A 21,372-nucleotide genomic window follows, 5' to 3' on the forward strand; every position below is an offset into this window, starting at 1 on the left:
TTTTTAATTTTGAACTTGCCACATGGTAGTTTTATTGCATGTCCTTTACTCCCCACAGCATCAGAGACACTGAGCAATTTTTCTCTGGGTCCTGAAGCTAAGAGCTGGCTGTGGCTTCTAGAATGATTTTATATCAGGTGGTTGACATGGAGTAAGCAGTTACGTGAGAGTGACCCCATATGGATCTGGTTAGTGTGGGCAGGTTGTGAGCAAACTCTTGTAACTTGTGAGGTGGAATAGGCTGCAGCGTGCCAAGGCTGGGCAGGGTGCAGGCTGCCTGCAGAAGGCAGGCAATAGCAGCCTGGCAGGCACTCTGCTGAGCCATCCCATGCAGTGCTCTTGGATGTACACCACATCCAGGGAGCAGCAAGATGTATTTTCATTCCAAAAACAGGGGTAAGCTCCAAGTAAAGTCTTGCTGTGAGTTACCACAGAGTACAAACTGTATTGGAGATTAGGCTTGATTATCTTGGAGGTCTTTTTCAATCTTAATGACTATAGATTCTATTACAGTCTAGGTTACTATATATATTTTTTATAATGTGGACAAGCACTAATACAGCAAGTATATGTAGATTTGTATTTCTTTTTTTATATTAATTATCCTTCCATTTTTTCAATCTCATATAAAACAAAGTATCTCTTAATTATATGATGCCACATGATTGTGGCATCCTGGCTCTAAATTTCTTAGTTGTGGTTATCTTACTCTGTTTTCATACATCAGATTTCCCTGCAATCACAGAGTCCTGCTACTGGCTCCCAAGAGCTGAACACTGTATTTCACCTGAGGATGTATGACTGTACTTTATTCAGAATTATTTCCTGAATTTTGCTTTTTTTGCAGTTTCTGAGTAATGAGTTTTTCTCAAAAAGGTGAACTTTGAGGGTGTATCTGGCGATGAGCATGTGAGAATAGTCCTTGCCTTAAGGCCTGAGTCATTATGTCTGGTTTGGTGCTGCTGGTGCAGAAGAGGGCAAACTGAAAGACTCTCTGATCAGAAATCAATTTCCTTCTTTGTAAGTGGTTTCTGATAGTTTAGCTTTCTGGAAGTTGAAAATCCCATATGTAAAAAAAGAATATCAATCTTGCTTACATTGTTTTGAATTGGTATGTGAAGGGGTTTTTTCAAGTTATTTTGTGGCTTTGTTTTAAGTTGTTTAGACAGCTCACAAAATGTTGCATATGTGGCTATCTCCCAAGAGTGTAGACTTCTGCTGCTTTAAAAGCCTAAGACTATTCTATGTCCAGTAGCAGAAAGGTAAAACAAACAACAACAACAACAAAGGAAACACCAAACAATTGTCCCAAAATAACAAAACAAATTTGTTAATTATAAAATGCGGGCTGCTACACATGGCTTAATGCCAGAACAGTCAGTCATTTGCAAAGAATCAGTTGCAGTTTGAAAACAATTTTGTCACACTGCCACCCTCCTACACCTAACCCTAGCAATTGCCTGTAGCTTTGCCCAAAATAAGGCTAAAAAATAATTTCATGTTTTCATAGCACCAAATATTCTTACTCATGCAGGCTGTTTGTACAGACCACTTATGATTTGTAAGATTAGATTCATAGATAAACTTAACAAATAATCAACAAACACTTTCAGAAGGAAATAGTGGGCAGACACGGAGGATGTGGTAGCCATTCAGTGATGCTTTGTGGCATGCTTTTTTTGCAGGGTTGCTCGTTTCTTAAATAGTCTGAGCATGGCTTCTGTGAAGTGTGAATGGGCTGTATTTCTGCCCATTTAATTTAATTTCTTTTTGTTTGGATTTTGTTTGGTCCCACTAAAACCATGCCAGTGTTTTGCCCTGTCTGTTGTGAGAGCCTGTTCTAGTTTTTTTCTTTTTCCTGTACAGATCTTCTAATCTGTTTTGCCCTCAAAAACTCTTTCACATCCTTTTATGTCTGTTCTTGAATTACAAATATGCATTTGTCAGCATAACCTTTGCACACACAGCCTGGTGTGAAATAAACGTTCATGTCCAATATTTGCACCCAGACTGAGTGCTCCCTGGAAGGGCCCTGTGTTACTGTACAAGGACACTGTGTACATTTACAGTGCCAGGTCAGGTTTTCTCAGCTCAAGTTGCCTCACTGTAAGTTACTTACCTTGAGTGAGGGTGGACACAGAGTGTGCACAATGGCCTTGAGCTGCTCTGCCCAGGCATTGGGGTACCTGGTGTGGGACAGAGCTGCTTGGGGCTCATCACAGGGTTAGCTGGAACACTATCCCATATGTCTCCTAAGCAGTTGTGGTAAAGCTACTCACTCCTTTTGGGGCACATAATTCTATGTGGCAAAAAATTAGAAATCTTGTAATGGGGCTTAGCAGCATCCACGTTCAGAGTAGTTACGTTAGCAGGAACTGAGTTGTTCTAGATTGAATATGATTGTTTATTGTATTACAGATGTTTCTGCTGTGGCAAAATGCATCCAGCTGACAGTCTTCTTCCCTTGCCACCCTCAGCACAACACTCCAAAAGATAATGTTCAAACTTAGAATTGAACTTTGAAATATAAAAAAAAATCCATGCATAAAAGAGCTAATGGTTAGCAGTAACATTGTTGCTACCTCAAGAATCTTCTTTTTCCTGTGAATCACTGTTTTGTAGTACAAGCCTGCTCATAAATACCAGGTATATGTTCTCAGGGGAAAATCTGGAGAGCATTTTCTTAAATATACCAAACAAATTGAGTATTCCAGTTCTTTTCTTTTAAAACAAATATTTTCTGGAAGACTAGTCTTTTACAAAAGTGGATATTGATGTGGTATCTATGTGGGACAGAAAAGGATTGTTTGAGCTCACTCAAGTGAAGTCTTCTACCCCTTTTGTAACAAATACAGACACCAGTAGATGAATGAGTGTTACAGCTGGTGCCTGTCATGATCACATGTTCTGCTTATGGATCTTGTCTTACTCTAGACTTGATGTATTACAATAATTGAAGTAATAAACTTCACAGTGAAAGATTCAAGGAGTAAAAGATACAGCTTCTACTCAGGCTTGAAAGCCTCCCTTTTATTAAATTGAGGGTTTGAGGTTTAGGACAGCAGTATTTCTGTGGCTTTTTTTTTATGAAAAGACTGAAATGTTTGCTCTATTTCTAGTGAGTGTAGGTGTAAGGAGGCAGCATTTTGTTAAACACATGCAAATATAACAACATTCTGACAGGAGTAATGTTAATTTATAAAATTTTCCTTCACATGTGAATAATAGATAAGGCTTAAGTCTTACGCTGAAGTTTCCACATGACATATCCATTTTGTAGGGGAGCTTAATTCTTTCATAATGATGCTTTTAACTTGGAAAAACAAATGAATAGGTTACTGAAATGGATGTCCTTAATTCATATTTTTCCATATAGTAGATCCAATTTGTTCTTCTTTCAAGTGACCTGTGCCCTGTATAGCCTCAATATTTTCATGTGTGGTCTGCAGCCACAGTAAGAGGAATGTCAGTGCTCTGGAAGGAAAGAGAAAAGTAACAGATGTCTGTGAATGCAAGGAAGTGTTGTGGAAGTAGAGATGGGGTGCAGTGCTATCTCTAGCTTTTCAGAGATTTCTATGGAAACTTGACACTTCTGGAGTGCAGGTGTCCCGTGCCAGCATCACAGAGCAGGACACCTGCCTATTGTAGAAACCCTGCCTATCAGCAATCCTGACATCAAACTCACTGATTTATTTGTAGAAAATGCAAGTCAGATTCAGCAAGTCTTCCATAAAACAAAACAAATCCATCTCTAAAAGAAAGCCAAACCCAACCCATGAAGGAAAAAAAACCAATGGAAGAAAATTAGTTTACTGATTAGTTTATAATCCTTATTATTGCTTTTTGCGTGTATGTTTCTGTTGTCACTGTAATATCCTACCTTTTCTTTTAATAGTGACTTTTTCATACATTTGCCACTCCATAGATGAAAACCACTGTTAATTGAACTTTCTTGTGAAGTCGATGCTCTTATTATTCTTTAATAATGTATCAGCATAAAATATTTCTATAGAAATTAGTGGAAAAGATCATATTCTGCTCCATAAGGCTACCTAAGGTAAATATGCAGGTGTGATATTACATTTTCCCTTTGTATCCTGTGGTTTCCATATGTCTTAGGAGTAAAACATTGATAGGAAAAACACATACAAGACTAGTATAAAACACATACAGAACATCTAGTTCTGTCTCCCTAACAATCTTCATCAATCTGTACGGCTTTCTGAGGAGTTAAATGCCAGTGATGTATTGTTCAAAAAGTTTGCTTTATCCTAGAAGCAGCTGGACCTATTGCTGCATTAACTGGTGCAATGCACCTGCAGTTTTTTACAGGATAATGTCAGTACCATTTATATGTGGTTTATAAAAGTACTATTTAACTTGTAAGGCTAGTCTGAAATCCTGCATTTCCCTGGTGCTAAGCTTGTTTGTCCTTGAATGTGTCTGCCATAGCTTAAGGTATTCAGGAGGAAGTACTTGATCTTGGGGACTTGAAAACAAAAAGAACACTCATAGCAGTATTGAAATCCTTCCCCCCCAAAAAAATCTCTAAAAATTGGATTATTCAAATGGATTTTGTGTATGGGGGTAATAATAGGTATTTAGGGTGCAATTCATAGTGGGGGAATCTTAAAATAGATTTTTGAATGTTTTTTTTCTTTCTGTTTCTTGGACTTTTGAGCATACTGTAAGGTCAAAGATGGAATTGTTGTCTATATCTTAGGTCCTGCTGCAGTGCTGGTTTTTTCCCAGCATCTACTCTTGTATTACAGAAAATACTAGCAGAATAATGTATCTCATTCTAATTTATGAAAGGTTCAGTTATAATCTAGAAAGAAAAACATCTGGTTTGCTACAGTCTTTCTGAAAATTTGAACAGCTGTGTGTGTGTTTCAGCTTCAAGCTGATCTCTCAAAAATGTGTAAATGCATGCTTTACACAATTCTGTTATAAGATTCAGTTGGTTGCATTACTTATGTGCCCTTTTCACCGCATTCTCCCACCTCCCACTCATCTTTAGCAAACCTCTGTAGTTTTTCCTACTGATTAAATGGATGCTTAGAGATGAGTAGAGAGCAGTGAGCTGCAGGCTATGCATCTTGTGGCTCTGATGTGACCTTTGAAGGCTGGTGGTGATTTGTGGGTGGGTTCCTTATTTACCTGTTTGAACCTGGAGGTAAAGTTGGCATTCAGAAATAGCATGCAGTTCTCAACATGTGGCATGAAAGCCTGAACATGAATCATTACAAGAAGGTAGCCGGCTTTCCCTTTTTTTGCTGGTTTTAGATTTGAGCTGGTCAATAAACTTCCTTTCCTGTTTACTTTTTCAAACTAATAATTTTGCTTCATGATCAAGTGAAGTGTGCCTTAGCAGAGGAATAAACATTTAAACCCATGCATCCTTGGACCATAATGTTACAGAGGTGAAGTGTGAGCAGGGAGCCAAGACAGTAAGTGGAGTTTTTTCCCAGCTGCTGGAAAAAATGTACTGAGTGCAACAAACATAAAAGGCAAAAAGGATTATATAATCCATAAAAATGTTGGTCAAAGTAGGCACAACTGTTGATCTAGAATGGATGGAAATTATATATATTATCTTCCTCAGATTTTCTGACTCAAGGTTCTGAGTATGTAAATGTTGTTGTTATTCAGTACTTAACTGTGAAATTTGCTAAGATATTTGATCCTTAGTATTTAATGATATGATATTACATACATTTAAATACATACCACATCAAATTTATACCACACTCCTTAGTATATACTGTCCAATTGGGAAGGGAACAAAAGAAGCCCTTCCCTGTTCTGACAAAGTCAATAGAGAATTCCATGAAGTCTGCCTTTATAGTAATATTTTGTATCAGACTTTGGGTTCTGTTCCTATAAATGTTAAATTCCTCTTAAGAGTGCCTTACATCTTTTATTGTTAGGCTATTTATATATAAAGATGTTACTGAATTTTCTGCTTGTTGTCCATTTTAACCATTGAAATCCAATTTTAAGGCTTGGGGTCAGCATTTTTCAGTTTGCAAAACTGTTATCCTTGAAAAATATTGTACATAAAATAGCAAGCTGTTTTGTATTTGTGAGAAGCTGAGAAAGTTATTACTCCAGCTTTTGCCAAGTAAGATGACTAAAAAAGAAAAGTTTATCGTAGAGGATTATGGAAGGAACAGATTTATGGCAAGTGTCTGATATATACCCAGTATCCACATGTTCAACTAAACCAGACTTGCCCTGGCCCTTCTGGGGCACAATGCCCTGAGCAAGTAGCTTTCGACAGCTTTTTCAGGAAGCAATATTTTTCTTCAGAAAGAGGGTCACTTCACTGTTTTTCTTTTTCCTTCTCTCCTGTCTTATCTTTTGAGTTCAGGAAGTATTTTAAATTTACAGCCAGCTTTGAAGGCATGAAGCAAGTTCAGCCCCAGAAGTATTTCCTGTTATGGCATTAATCTAATTCCATGAAAGTAGAACTGATTTTTCATCTGTAAAGTAAAGTGCCTGGAGCAGCAGACCATTACTCTAGGTTATCATGATAAAGAGGCTTAGTTTTGACACCAAAGTGTTTATCAGCATAACCAGGGGAAGATTTCATCCTTTTTGTTGAAAGAGATATTAATGGATTATAATATTTCTTTGCTTCATGGAGACAATGAGTTCATATTGAAAATGTTGACCCGAAATAACAATGGTCCCATAACATATTATAAGTTAATTTATCTGGAAAGCTACCAGTACCTGGGGAAACTAGTTGTAAAATAATAATGTAGTGAGCAGTGTGTCCTAAGTACATGATAGTGGTAATTTCAGAATTATAAAATAGTTTCAGAGCTCTGGCTGGAGCTGCTGCTTGCTTTATGGTTTCAGTGATGCCTGTGAGTGCAATTAATCTGATCTGCCTCATTTTAAGGATGTTGCAAAATATACTGCATAATAGCACTCATATACTGTAGATGAGAACAACTTCCTTACCTCTTTTAGTGGCTAAAATGATGTTGCCTTTATGTTTCTAACAGTGCTTAAAGCATTCAGCATTTAAATAGAAATGTGCAGCAACTGCTACCATGTTCCTTATTTGTAAGACTACCTTTTCCAGTGTTGAAGATTTTTTTAGTATTTATGTTTTAAATAAATAGTTTGAAGCTAATACTTAAACTCCTCTGTGAACACCAACTGCCAGCTTGAAACCATGACTATCCTGAGTGTATAACTGTACAAACTACATGTACAAATTGTTTCAGACTGTGGGAGCTCTAAGAAATCTGAGTGCAGTTTTTCCCCACTCCAGTTCAAGTGTCTGTATTTAGGTGTCATCTTCCCAAATTAGCATTCATTTCTGTATTTGTTTGCTGTCACTTCAGAACTATGGATGAAGTGTATTCACTGGTCTTGTGAATGTTAACATAATAGTAATTTTTACTTTATGTGTAATGAATAGGCTCTGATATGGGAGTGCCTGAGGACTAGGAGGTGATGAATTTTTTCCTCACTGACCACTTGGGGAGCATTGCCTTTGGTTTGCATGGGAAGGCAGGAACCTAAATGTGTGCAGCCAGCAGGGAGGAGCGCAGCCCAGGCAGGGATGGCAGCTAAAACAGTGTTCTGCAAGCATAGGAAAAACCCAGAGATGCATGGGCCAGTTAAGCTCCAAATACTCAAGGTCGCAGGTATCCCCAAGAGTGACTTCAGACTTGAAGGAAACAGCATTAAGAAGCAGAAGAAAACATGATTCTGAGTGTGAGTAAATTTCAGGGATGGAAAAACATGAGCCTGTGGCTCGTGTGAAGGAGCAGAGTGGAGGGAGAGCAGCAGGATTGTCCTGAGGATCAGCAGGCCTTGAAAGCCTCCTAGCTGAGGGAGGATAGCAGTGCAGTCTGCTCGTGCATCCCTTCTGTGCCTACCACCAAATGCCAGCCATATAGGTGGTTTGTTCACAGAAAAATGTCTGTGCCTACCAGCACTAATTGTCTTACACCTTCAGTCCTTAAGCTGTGAATTCTGCATCAATTCATTTGGTCATTTGAAAAAAAAAAAATTGCTACGTAGCATAGTATGGTTGTATATCGATATACAAATTCATTATTTTGAAAAGTGCTTCCAACATTTCCATGGCAGACAATATAGTCTTAGTGTTTAAGAACAACAAAAAAAGCTGTGTTTTCCCATATCTATATCTAAAAAAAAAAATAGGAAATTTCTGTACTTTGCTCATGGAGATTATAGTGTATCCCAAGCATGGTCTCCCTGTCCTTAATTTGTGTTTTCACTAGTGAACTAATACAATCTGTTGGGCTGCACTCTGAAGTGAAGCAGGGAACTGAGCTGAGTGAAAGAAAATAAATGTTGGGGTTTTAACCAATCACCAAGCAACTCCCATAAAACTGGCCATGGTATAGGGATATTGAAGAGCAGCTGGGGAATGTAGAAGTTAGGAGTTACTTCCCCTAGCACGGCCAAGAGTAAAAGTGTGCAAGTAATTGTGACTTCTGTGAATTCTGTGACTTGTGAATTCTGGCTACATCATGTTTTCATTTTTAAAAATGAAAAAAATGTATGTGTCAAGTACATTTATTGACCACCATTTCTAATACCATTGTGCTTGTAATTTATTATTTTGTTCTTCCAAGACATTAATGTACAACTTAGTCTTAAAAATATATTTTTATTTAGATGTGGGTAGATGGTGTTGTAGTAACTGTATAAAAACTGTTCTTTACACAAAAAGTTAAATTTGAAAGATTTCAATTAAATGGGCCTATTATAATTTTGCTACTTAGCATAATTATATAAAATTAATATTACTTGGTTTTTCTTGTTTTGTTGGTCTTTTAAAATTCTATATAAAATTGGAATTGCCTTTGTTGGTGCCTTATCCGTTAGGGCAGGTCTGCAGTGGTGCATTCATTCTGCAGTAGATCTCCAGCTTCAAAGGCAATGTAACAAGCCCCTTGAGCCACTTTTCCCCACGGCTTTCCCCAAGTGCAGACTGGAAGTCTGCTGGGGGAGGGGATGGGAGCATCTGGGCCTGAAAGGATGGAGCACTTTCAACTCTGTGTTCTGTGCTGTAGAACAGCTGTTGAAAGAAGGCAACCACCATGCATTAGAGCAGCAATTAGCACTGCTCTGGCATATGTTGAAATGCTCTCGTCCACCCCCTGGGGAAGTCAAAAATTATGTGAGATGCAAAGGTAGATGTCCTTTCTCCATTGTGTGATGCCTTCCTGAGATGGTATTATGTATTTAGTCTATTCATCAAATTTCTGTCTTTTGCTATTTTGAGGAACAGAGAGGTGAAGGGTAAGAAAGTGATGATTCTTCAATTCATCAGTAGACTTTCTGCATATGATCAATATTTAAAAGCTTTTTATTGAAAAGTGTTGTCTCTGGGTTTCCCATGGTTCCACTGGAGGAAGGAAGGAAGGGGGAGTTGTGCATTATTACAGGAAAATTATGTCTTGCTCTAAAACTGCATCTATGGTTTCAATTAGTCAAGTCTCAATTATAATAATGTAATGAGGAGTAATGAGGAGGTGGGAGTAACCTGGGTAACTGCAAATGTGACTAACACAAAACACATGTAAAATTAGATTGCAAGAGCCTCCATTGAGAGCTTAATGGAAGTAAAAGGCCTGTGATAACCCTTGGTATGACCAGCAGATCCCATCCAGTTAGGAAACGTTGGAGGAGGTGGACACTTATGTTCTACAAGGAACTAATCCAGCTGGGTCACTCCTGTGCACAGCCAGCTCCCCAGGCAAACCAGGCTTCACCAGGCTTAATCCAGCCATGGGAGATCAGGAGCAGCATCAAACTGCCAGCAACAATGTTTTAGAAGCAAAAAATACCTTTTGTGGGGAAGGGAGTACTTTTTTGGAGAAGACCTTTGGTAACTACTGAATTGATTTGTCAGAGCTGTTCTTAAATAAGCCTTTAGGTATTTTTTTTTCTTAGTGATTGATAACTGATAAGTGTTATCCTAGTCAGATATATTTATTTCTGACTTTCCCAGTATCTTTCTGTTTAAGAAATACAGATGACTTGAAGCTGCAGCTTTGTGGCAATCAGAGATGATACAATTGTATTTCATCCTTCTACCAGAAGATGCAAGCTTCATAGGTAGTGTGGTGGCTGAAATGTAGAGGCAAATAGTTCCCTTCCCATATGTTAATATAGAAGAAGCATGTATGACTGTGTTCACATCTGTAACAAATGTTTTTATCAGTCATATCCCTACTTTAAAAATATTTTTTTTTAAAAAAAGTCGTTTTGGGGGGCGGAAAGTTGAAACTGAAAATACACTTAGAGTATAAAAATATTTTCTGTTGGTTTGGTTGACAACTGTATCTCTTAGCACTTTATCTGAAGTCAAGAAAAAAACATATCTAGTATTTCTTTTCCTTGAAAACAAGGAGTATGTGTTTTAGAACACATTGTCTAAGGATTCTAATAATACACAAAGGAATCTCTGTATTAATATTTATTAATATTATTAATATATTATATAATATATTAATATAATATAATTAATATATTAATGTGTATATATAAAATATAATATAATATTATATATTTATTAATATTTTCCCTTGCAAGTAGTTCAACATTGTAGTTTAGATTATTAGAGATAATCCTGTTGTTCAAGGAATCCCTGAAGTTTCTAGGTATTTACATGCATGTGAGATGGAGATTTTACCAGGAAAATTTAGTAGAGACTAATAAAAAAGTATTAATGAATGCCTGGTAAATAGAGTTCACCTGGGAGAAATCAGTATGGCTTCTGCAAAGGGAAATCTGATTTGTGCTGTTAGAAGGGCTCAACAACCCCCCTTCCTGGGGGTGAAGGATCTCCAACCAGTACAGCTATGTCTGCATTAGGAAGGAATGCATGGTTCTCAGCTGGCCAACAGGACTAACAAAACAAAAGCAAACTAAACAAAATCCAACCCAAAAACTAGGAACCATAAAGCAAGGACTAGAGAGAAAGGTACAGAAGACAAAATACCATTAAGTCATCAAAGAAATCCACACCTTGGATAATGCTGATAGTTCTGTCAATTCTAAAAAGCTGTCACAGAACTGGAAAGAGTTTAGAGAAAGGCAATAAACAAATATAAAGAATGGTTCCTGTATGAGGAGGAACAAATTTGTTGAACTATTATGAACAATTGTTCATAATAGTCTTTTTTGAAGAGTAACAATTGAAAGAAGGAAACTACAGAAGCTGAAAAAATCAGTCATAGTGTAAGAGGACACACAGGAATCAAGTGTTCACTCTCTTACAAGGTGAGACTAAAGTGTTACTTAATCAAGCTAGTAGAAACCAGATTCAAAATAAATGCAGGTAGTAGACATGTGGTGCAGTTTTGGCAAAGGTGTTTGTAGGTGCAAAATATTTGCTTACAAGATGAGCTCTGGCAAGACGGATCCACAGAGTATTGCTTTATATGAGAAAAGATAGTGTGCTCGGGAAAATTTTTGAGCTGGAAACAACTGGAGGCTAAATGATTACATGGGGAAAGTGAAAAATGCAGCACACCTTGTTCTCTGTTTTCCCTAGGTGTGTCCACTCATGCCCATTAGTAGAAATAGGACATGGGACTGGGTGCATCTTTGTATAGGTATAGCTGTGCTCAGTATTGAAAGTTGTGGCTTGCTTTCCAGAATGTTCTGAAACATTCAAAAAATTGTAATAAATTGTTATTCTGTAGACAGGCTTTTCTTGTGTATAGAGCTCATAGGAGCAACTGTGCTACTACTCCTTGTTTCCATGCTACTTCTGGTTTCTGTAGAAGTAGTAAGTTTCCTAACATGGTCAGGTTTGGGGTTTGGGTAGAATAATATGGATGTGTACACCTGATGTTCAGCTATGTGGGAAAATACGACTGTTTACATAATAAAAAATGGAGAGCTGCAGACTACCCTTTATGTAAGCCCAGTTATTTCATCCAGCAGAGCTTGCTTTGGAGTGAAATATCTATTTTTGCAGATCAAATACAATAATGACACTGATTGAAATACTATATGTTGCCCATTTATGGCTCATGCCAAAAAACAGTGATTAGAAAAATCTTTAGCACAAGAAAGCTAAAATCCAAAATTAATTTCAGATGTTGCACTGTAATGGCAACAGATCGTTCTGCTGCAAGTGAGATGTGCAAAAACTCCAATCATAGAATATCCTGATTTGGAAGGGACCCACAAGGATTATCCAAGTCCAGCTCGTGGCCCTGCACAGGACACCCCAAGAATCACACCATGTGCCTGAAAGCATTGTCCAAGCAATGGACTTTGGCAGCCTTGGTGCTGTGACCACTTCCCTGGGGAGCTGGTCCAGGGCCTGAGCACCCTCTGGGTCAAGAATCTTTTCCTAGTATCTAACCTAAACCTCCCCTGACACAAGTTCAGGCCATTCCCTCAGGTCCTGTCACTGTCACCAGGGAAAAGAGTTCAGTGCCTGCCCCTCCACCAGTACTGTTGCTAGCATTCTTCTTTTGTTGCACCTCAATTGTTACTGAAAAAAATTATTTGGGGTACTCTGAATTCCTTTTGAAAGGTTCCCAGGTGAAGATCTGCCTGTGGCTTGTCTTTTTACATGTGGTTGTGAAAGATATCTGTAATAGTTTAAAGTGAAACAGCATCCCTGAAATTGTAAAAGGCGTGTTTTAAAGCATGTTTCACTGGTAGAATTGTCTGTATATGTGAAGCTATCACTGCTCACTGGACTTGCCATTTTTATCAGTGTCTTTGACCATCAACCATATAATTCTAACTCTATTTCATTTATTGTCCTGTCTCAGCTCAGGGATTTCAAATCATAAGGGCATGACAAAGAGGCTTGATGAGTGCCTGTTACTCATCTGATGCTGTCTCACACTGAAGTTGGCCAGGGGCTCTGTGGACAGTGAGAGAGATCAATGTGCCAGTCCCACAGCATGCATTTCTTCCTCAAAAAGAATAAAATCTATTATGCTTCACACATTTACTGGTTTCTGTTAGAAAGTTTTAATAAGTTCTGTTTACACTGCCTTTATTACTGTATGAGTGATTGTGTTGCACTCCTCACAATGCATCTATGTACTTTTTTCTGCATGGGAGATAAGTGTATATGTATTTATTTCTGCAAGGTCTCAGGTCAAGAAAAGCTTCTCTGGGCAATTTGAACATGATCATTTTAGTCATCTGTTAGCCTTTGCTCATGATGAGTTTGGTTTTTTGGGGGGGTTGTTTGTTTTTGAAACAAAAAAACCTCTTTGAACACCCAGAAACCAAACACCGTAGAAATTAATGCTTTCTAGATGTTCATGATGTCTGTTTTCTTTCATAGTGAGAAAGCAGTTTAATTGTTTTCAAGTAAAATTTCAGATTGTTGGATTGAAATTTGAATCATTTCTTCAGAAGTAGAAACGGAGCATGCTGTTTCTCTTAAGATAATGACGTGCATGTGCTCTTGACTGGTTCAGTGTTTTGATCTCGGATTCTCTGGACATCTATCATGTAGCTACTGTCATATGAATTACACATTAATGCCACCAAGATTTATTCCAGTATTTGCAGTAGTAGAAGTTCCCTTCATGATAAAATATTAAATAAAAAATAGGATATGTATCCTATTATTGGAAATGTAATTAAAAACAAAAAACAAAGCTACCTACCTAAACATACTAAGCAGCTGCATCTCTTCCAGCTTTCTGCTAAAAACCTATCACTGATTTTATTGAAATATTTGAAAAGCTTACAGAATTATTAATTTTGTAAATTAAAAAATCTTAATATTTTAGGATCCAGTCTTCTGCATTTGATAAAGAATATGTGATCCACTGGTTATGAATTTTATATTTGTCTGATATTTTAAGATATTAGTGAAGATTTTACTAACCAGTGAGATTAGATCATGAGGACCTTTGTTACTTTCACTACTATTAGAGGAAAACACATTTAAACCAAGCCCTGTCACATCTGCAGGTTTCAGAATCAATGGAAATATTAATATATGTCTGGATACCTTTGTGCTCCCAAACCTTGAGCTTCATTTCCTGTTTCCAGACACTTGTACTGTTTTATAAATGCTGACACGTTGTTGACTAACAAAGGCAGAAAGAGGCACTTGCAGACAGGGAGGGAGAAGCAAGGTGACGGGGGAAGATGGGCAAGCAAGCAATACAGAGGGTATGGCTTCAGCTTAAAATACGAAATCACACCAAAAATATTCACAGTGATGAAGCTGGCACTTGGAAAACATTCCAGAAAACCTGACTATAAATGAAAGAAGTATAACCCCCAAAGAACTTTTAGGCAGGGAGTGCCCCATAGGGGCAAGGCAGAGGAATGTCCTTGGCATAGGACTGTGTTCAGAAACACCAGGAACAACAGCTGGCCTGACTCCAGAGTTTGGGATGACCAATCATGGCATACATGGCAATAGCCATCACTGCTCCTTGAATATAATATATTGTTAAATATCTGTGGGAGATTTGTACAACTATCCCTGGGAGGAATGCTGTACTAAGTAAATTGAGCAGTTCTCATCCAGTGCAGTATGTTCCTTTCTTTTTTTCTTGTAGCTAAAACATGAAATTGAGAAAAGAGACGTAATTGTTATGTTATTTACAGTGACAGAGGAGGAAATGGAAAGGCAATAGGGAATTTATAGAGGTTATAAAAACAGTAGGTAACTACTGTTTCTCTGTGCTCTTAATTACTTTGCTTGTACCCTGTATCATGTTCACTTGCAGTTTTTCTGAAGTTAGAATTTTAGGGTAGGAGTTGAGTCAGCCTTTATGTATAGATCACCTGTACTATAATGAAGTTGCAATCTAGATCAGAAACTTTGAACATTACCACAACATGAATAAATAATAAAACATTATTATTAAGAAACAGCAGCCCATCTGCACAGGATGCACAACTATCTAAATACTATATATGTCAATTGTAGATGAGTTGCAAGCTTTGGGTTTCATGAGTTAGTGCATATTTTTGGTGTAGAGAAAATTTCCTCAAACCATAAAAGAATTTGTCATTGAAAAAGAACTACTTTTTTATGCAAATATCTATTAAAAGAAAAAAATGTGTATATTCTTCAAAAAATAGAAGTTATCTGGATCTAGCAGAACTTCCTGCTTTTGAGATTTTAAGTTATTAGATTGTAAGTATTCCAAGACAGAAGCTGTTGGGTCATTTCTAATTGCAAAGCAGTAGCACAATGAAATCTGAAATAATATTCATCTTAGAAAATAATTTGTTCAGAGGTCTTACCTTCCTTTATGTTCCTTGCTGTTTTGAAATGTGAAGATAGCAGGCAGCTGACAAAGAAAAATATCAGATGTCCATGGGTAGAAAAACACTAATAAGCACTTAGCAGGATACTTAATGATTAACTGTGTGCATTAATTAGTTACAAGTGTTATGTGTCATTAATAAATCTATACTTAATTACAATATTATATACTGTATATTTGTTTTATGATTAATTACATACTAAAGCACGCATTTACATGTTTGTAAATAAGTGATGATTACAGAGTAATTATTGTTAAATTTATTTATATGAATTGTTAACTATGTCATTGTAACCTGCTTCTTTCACTCAGTCTGAGATTGAATGAAACTTGTGGTTGGGGAAGGGGGAAGATTCCTCACCTTGTTTATGTGTTTGCATGAGAAAATTCTGGGCTATTATTCCTCCTGTGTACTTTCAAGTTAAGAAACATAATGCAAAACGAATTCAAAAACAGCAGCCCATTTTTAGCAAAGGCAGATAATACTGTTTGCTCCTAAGTTTGTAAGTACAATGTTTTTGTAATTTAGGATGTTGGTAAATAAATAAGAAAAAGTGCTCCTCTGGTGTATTTGGCTAAATGTTGTCCATCAGTTCGTTAAAAGAGCAGATAAAAGCTATGTGCATTTTATCTTTGTGTTAGAAGTGATTATACAAAATGTGCCTTATGGTCTGTTTCTGTCTCATTGAAAGTTGGACTAAGTCTCATTTAACTTCAGCAAAATCAAGCAGTTACTGTCCTACACATAAAGAACTAGTTTTGATGCTTAAACTACTGAAATGCAGTTGAAAAAACTGCAGTTTTTTAGAACTAGAAATTAAATTCTTCATCCATTAGAGGCAGATGACTTGAGTGCCCACTGGCTCTTTGTAAAGAAAAAAAAAAGAGAAAAATCAGGTAATTTCTGTATTTTTTGCCTATTCAATTTTCTAAGAATGGCAATCAGTTTCATTCTTATTCAACAGTTTTCTGCAATACATGTTCTTCAGTCATTTTCAGTTAATATCTCTGGGCTTACTTTGTGTAGTAGATAGCAGAAAATGGCATGTGACTAAAAAAGCAAGAGGAAGGTGTTTAGGTGTTTCACCCACACTTGTTTGTGCTCTACCTCTTACCTCATTATAAAAAGCTTGGCTTATTAGGATATCCTTGGATTTTTTTATGAAAACAAAGCAGTGAGCTTTGCACAAGCTCTTCTGCACAAGGACGTTTGAGAGCTCCAAAAAATTGCATTAGAGGTGTTTGCTCTTCAGATGTCCATCATTTTGTAACAGTAAATAATAAAGCTTGTGATTCATTTTCACCAAAAAGTGAATTGTTTCACTGCATTTCTCAGTGCATATACAAAGCTCTCACAAAGCAGCACTGGTGTGGTGTCTATCATTTCAATATGGCTGAATCTCATGTGTCAGATTGCGAGAAAGATGAGGAAGGTGACAAAGTTGGAAGCAAGTAATTAATGTGAGTCTTCTCTTAATTGCAAAATGTAAGTGTTCTCTCCAGAATTGTTAGGAGGAAGAGGGGAAATGAAAGTTTGTCTGAGATGAAATACGGTGTCTCAAGCTTTGTTTTTCCTAAAGATACCAGGATGGTATCTACTTTAGATATAGTTTGCAATTTATTTTGAATGTAACTTCAATTTTTTCTTTATTATAATAGAAATCTGACTGTAATTTTTACAACAATATTCCTGACATGAGAAATAACATTTCGTTTTTATCTCATAGTGTGTTTACGCCAGTGAATGTTAGATTTGGTACTTTCAGCCTGCAAAGTACTCATAGAGGAAGTTAAGGAAAACTTTGTTTCCTGGTCACACATACACTAGACTTCACACATACTTTAGATAAAGATAATAAAAAACATTGTAGTATGTAATATATTATTAACAAAAAAAAGGGGCATCTTCCACACTGGGGGGGGTTTTCAGCAGCCAGCAGAATTTGCAAGAAGCCAGCACATGCAGAATTGCTGCAGGACACTATTGATTTTCCTTTCTCTCATCAAAGCTAATTAATTTTGCTGTAGTTAATGAAACACTTACATTGTTCTAGCTCTTGTTTTTTATAGTAAAAGAGAATCTCTAGTTCAACTGAATTAAACTATTACAGCATTGTGAGATGGAGCCAGAAATGAAATCTGGCTTGCATGCTCAAGTATTGCAAGTCACGCTTTTTGGAAAGCAGCCCGTAATAACTTAAAGCTTATAGAATTTAACTCCTTGCTACTATTTAGGTGCTCCAAATGCTCCATTGGATGTCATGGCCTAGATTCATTAACTAAGTTCTGCCAAAGACCTTCTGTCTAGTATTCCCAACTGGCTGCCTCTGTTTCACAAGTGATTTTTCCAGTAAAACACAGTGAATGCCAGGTTTTGCAGATTTTATACAGGATGAGTCCAGCCCATTATGCTACCTCTGAGAAAATAGTGAAAATAACTGAATGGATAATTTTTTTAAAGTACAAATAATGACTTTAAATTATGTTTTTTAAGGCACATGTTTTAAAGGCTAATTTCTAATCTTGACTAATTGTCTTCTTACTGTATCTGCTGGTCAATAGCACATAATTGCATGAAGAAGACTGCTTTACTTGTCATCCTACTGCTTTGACTAATGTTAGTTTTGAAGATAAGAGAAAAAAATACGGAACTTCAATTCCATCTTTGAACCAGGCCATACCATTAAAAAACCATTCTGTGGAAAATCGAAAAGTTTTTCACGTACAGGAGAGAGCTGGAGAAAATCTGAGTTTTGTAAAAGTGTAATTTTTTCCCCTTTGTAAACAGGACATGCATCTTCTTTCTTTGGGAGAATACTAAAAACTGCCTTTCATTTTGGTAACATACATTAGATACCTAAGAAAGAAAGGCAGTGGAACAGTGTAGATTTAGAACATTAATTTCTCATAATGAAGTTAAAACATTTTCTAGTGTTCCAGTCACATGGGATACAAGACTGGTTTGAAGGCTTTTGTATTACTTGGTGTTTTCCTGGCAGGACATGTAACTAAATGAACAGCTTGCAGAATTTTCAACTGCCACTGGATTCTCAGTGCATATCCTTTTTACCAAATCCATAATAATTACCACAGAAGGTAATTCTATACTCAAAACTGTAAAATAACCATGTAGTAACAGTATGGGAAAATCTTTTGAAAAACCAAAAGAAATCAGGTGGCAGTTGCCTAACAGGGACTATGGACTTGTGCCATGGTCTGCATGGTCACAGGGAAAGTATGATATGTTTTTTCCAGGACTTTGAGTACTGATCTATTCCTATTTGAACAATAAGAAATAACATGATTTTTTTAGAAAAGTGGATATTTTTAATTGTATGCCATCCTAATAATATAATTAACAAATATTTACTGTGTAGTCATGACTTATAATGACACACACATCCCTTCTCTCCAGCCCTTTTTTTTCCCAAGCAAAAATTGCATGTGATACACTTCTGTCTTTTTTTCACTCTTTGTGGTATTCTGTGAATTGCTGAATGGTTATATGTTGATATAGGTAGAAGAAATGTACTGAGACTTAAGTAATCATTATTGAAATACAAGAATCATCAGGAAGATGCAGCAGTTTCATGTTCTGTGTCTGCAACATACCGCACTTTTGGTATTTTCAGGGCCAACAGGTCATCTTCTGTAATTCTGAATGTGCACCTGGGATTTTCACAGTAAACATTATTTCACTGTAGCTTTGAGGAAAATACAGGATGGCATTCACTCATTTATCATGTGCAAAGTAAAGACTTCAGACAAAAATTCAGGAGTCTTCGAGACTAATTCCTTGGATAGCTAATGTAAAAGCCTTCATTTTCAGACCTGAATATTGAAAGAGAAATTTAAGGGTTCAGTTCTCAAAGCTACTTGGATGCCTTGTAATACTGATGGTCATCCAGAGTAGTTTCAGAAGTAGTTAAAATCTTACACACCAGTATATTTTTTAAAAGCCCTTGAGAGTGTCCAGTGTTACAATGATGAATAAATAAATTTCTCCTTAATTTCAGCTTTTCTCTTTTCCTGTCTTCTCAAGCCTACTCCTTTATTATCCTGCTCTGCAATTGGATGAGTCAGAAACCATGGCACATTTAGACTTATCCCCTGAAATCCTTTCCTGTTGAAGTATTTGTTACATTGAAATGAGACTAGTGATTTCATGCTGTTGAGAAATGCAAGTTTGGGGAGCACATATAGGGATTTTTTTCAGAAAAGCACAGTAGGGTGCTTAGTGATAACCTAACAGTTGTGTACTTTATGGGTGAGGATTTCTCCAACCACTAAAGGGCAGTGCATGCCACCTTATGATTTCTTTTCTGCAGCCATTGAGCTGTCTGTCCTTGCTGTTAAGCAAATGGAGATAGGGCCCATTGCTGGGCTTTCCTTCCTGAGATTTGTGAGCTTGATGCAGTTTCCAGCACATAAGATTAAAGGTCTGCTGTTGTGAGCAGGACATGAAGAGGAAAATTCTGCCCTTCCCTTGTTCCTGTTCAGAGGCCAGCTGCCTTGTGCCTGTAGTAAATAAAAGAGCTGATTGTTTTTGAAACAACATTTTTTTGTTGGCCAAAAAATTGACTTATGTTGTAAGAAGAATCCTAATTTCAGCACTGGTACTGAAACAGAAATACTGTGCAGATCTAAAGGTCTCATTATGCTAAACACAATGTGTGGTATTTACTGTGCTGTTGAAACTCTTAGCTTCAGTGATGAGTAAATATGATCAGGTTTTGGATGAAGCAAGTAAACAAACATAATAAATGAAGGTATTTGAAATCACGTTTCTTGTTTATGTATTCTGACAAGTATACTTTAATTATTGATCAAGGTAGTAAATATGCAGTTGGTTACATTAAAAATTCAGCATTTTTCAACATTTAGCTGGCAGTATCTATAAAATAGTCTTAGTGGCATGATTCTTTTACCACTATATTGCTCCTGTTGGACAGTGTTGGTGTCTCTTTAAGAATAAGTATCACTTTACAATAGACTGTGAAAATGTCTTGTCTTAGGACAAGACTACTCTGGATCATTGTGCTGTTATGTGTGACAACTATTGACCAAGTGTGTGATACAAGAAACTGGAATATCAGAGCTATGCTCAGTGGTTATTGGTTGGTTTGGCCTTTTGAGTTGCTTTTCTTTTAGTTTTCATGGAATATCAAATCTGGGGCTCCATTAGAATGAACTAGGGAAGTTATAACTCTAATGACAAATAAGAAATACATTTTTCTTCTATATGCAGTAAGGAAATAAAATTCTGTAACAATTTAAACAAGAACTTTTTCTTCTGGGCAATTTTCACAATCTGAGGGATAGCTTTTACTTGGGTATCATCATGTTTTCAACCAAATTCTAATGGCAGAAAGAACGAAGACTCTTTTCTGAGTTTGGCTATGACAGGAATGCAAATGTGAAATAGGTACTTAAGTATTTATCAGGGAGGATGTTGTCAAGGAGCACATTCAGTGCTAGCTCAGGGTGCAGCTGCAGGTTGAGCTCTTGGTGGGAGCCCAGTCAAGAGGTGGTGAGCTGCCAGCACTGTGCAGAGTGCAGGGCTCAGGGGGCTGTGTCCAAACCAGGGGACCACCGGTCACTCAGGGACACGGCAGGAGCTGAGCACCCCAGCCCTTCCCATGCTTGGACTGTGTAAAAGCCCAATGGTTCTTTGTCCATGGTCCCTTCTTGGGACCAGCTCAAACTGCTATTGTGTTATTTAGTTATTGCACCAAGATTAAACTATTTGAAGGGTTTGGTCATCTGAGCCTCTGCTGTGGGAAGCCTGGGAATCCAGCTGGTGAGGAAACCTCCTCTGCCTGTGGGTGGGGATGAACAGGGCCTCCCACTGGAGCCTCCTGCTGTGAAGGGCCTGCACTGCTAGCAAGGGTGGTGCAGATAGGTCTGCCAGGGGGGCTCCTGGATGGTCAGACAGGGAAGTTTCCTTAACAATGTGTAGTCCAGTGGCTGCCAGTTTCTCAGACTCATGTCTGATTGCTTAGTAGGTCTTTATAAAGCATTGCCATGTTATGGAACCCCATAGCATCCAGACTGATGAAATATTGTACCTGCCTCAAGATTTTGCTTTAGTTTG

At 37.2% G+C, this 21,372-nt stretch overlaps 1 protein-coding gene across 2 annotated transcripts in view; it reads left to right on the forward strand.

Moving 5' to 3' along the window:
* ADK (adenosine kinase) overlaps positions 1 to 21,372 on the forward strand; it is a 268,379-nt gene that overhangs the window by 143,437 nt on the left and 103,570 nt on the right. The gene's annotated exons all lie outside the window — the stretch shown is intronic.

This window comes from Agelaius phoeniceus, chromosome 9 (genome assembly GCF_051311805.1).
Source record: "Agelaius phoeniceus isolate bAgePho1 chromosome 9, bAgePho1.hap1, whole genome shotgun sequence".
Taxonomy (NCBI): Eukaryota; Metazoa; Chordata; class Aves; order Passeriformes; family Icteridae; genus Agelaius; species Agelaius phoeniceus.